The sequence below is a fragment of the Chrysochloris asiatica genome, unplaced genomic scaffold, assembly GCF_000296735.1.
Source record: "Chrysochloris asiatica unplaced genomic scaffold, ChrAsi1.0 scaffold00015, whole genome shotgun sequence".
Taxonomy (NCBI): domain Eukaryota; kingdom Metazoa; phylum Chordata; class Mammalia; order Afrosoricida; family Chrysochloridae; genus Chrysochloris; species Chrysochloris asiatica.
The window spans coordinates 32905885-32906922 of record NW_006408533.1 but is presented as its reverse complement, the minus strand read 5'-3'; positions in this window follow the sequence as shown (position 1 = coordinate 32906922).

The following is a 1038-nucleotide window of genomic DNA, read 5'->3' as shown; positions in this document are numbered from 1 at the left end:
TTTCTTCCTCCTGGGTCTGGGAGGTTCTCAGTGCAGAGGTCCCATGCCCTAAGGATGCACTCGTCTCCTATCTTTTCTTAGTAGTAGTGAGGACCCTCCCTTTGGCCTCTGGGATGTGGTTGTTGTTAAGTGCCATCAAGTTGGTTCCGATTCCTAGCAACTCTGTATAGGGTTTCCAAGGAGTGACTGGTGAGTTTGAACCATGAACTTTGCAGTTCAGATGACCTTGCAGTCCATTGTGTATCCTATGGTGCTGCACCAAGCTTCTGCTATAGCTCATGTTAAGTCTAGTGAGTGAAAAAAGTGACCAATTCCCTTGTTAGGGTTCATAAACCTTATTTGCCTAGTCTCACCCCTACAAGGGAAACACAGTGGCTCCATATGATAAGTACTGGACTGTGAACCTCAAGGTCCACAGTTTGAACCCAGCAGTTGCTCTGCAAGAAGAGGCTTTCTACTCCTGCAAAGATTTAAAGCCTTGGAAACTCTGACAGGGTCGCTATCAGTTGCAACCCACTAGACAACACTTAACAACATCTTATTTGCATCATTTAGCATGCTGTCCATTCCTTTGGTGGGTCGCATGCTCCTTATTTGCATAGCCCCACCCAGTCATTTAGTGGTAATTACAGGACCATGGTTAGAAAGGCCACATAAAATCCATCCATTGCCGTACAACCCCAGCAGAGGAAACCAGGAAGGAAGTGGGCACTAGGCAGAGGCTCAGAGCTGGTCCCCACCAGCCCTAGGTAAGAGCTGCCTTAGGGCCTCAGGAAACAGAGGTGAGAGCCCATCAGAGATTGTGCCCTGGTGGCTGCAGACCTAGTTTTTCTTTTTTAAAATGTGACTGCCTTTAAACAGGACAAAGACATTCTGGTGCTATAAACAGTTAAGCACTTGGTACTAACCAGAAGGTTGATGGTTCAAACCCATTCAACGGCTCATCTATTTCTGTAAAGAATACAGCCAAAAGACCTGGGGACTCTTGGGCCCAGAGTCAGTGACATAGCCACAGAGGACTAGAGTGGAGAGTGAAGC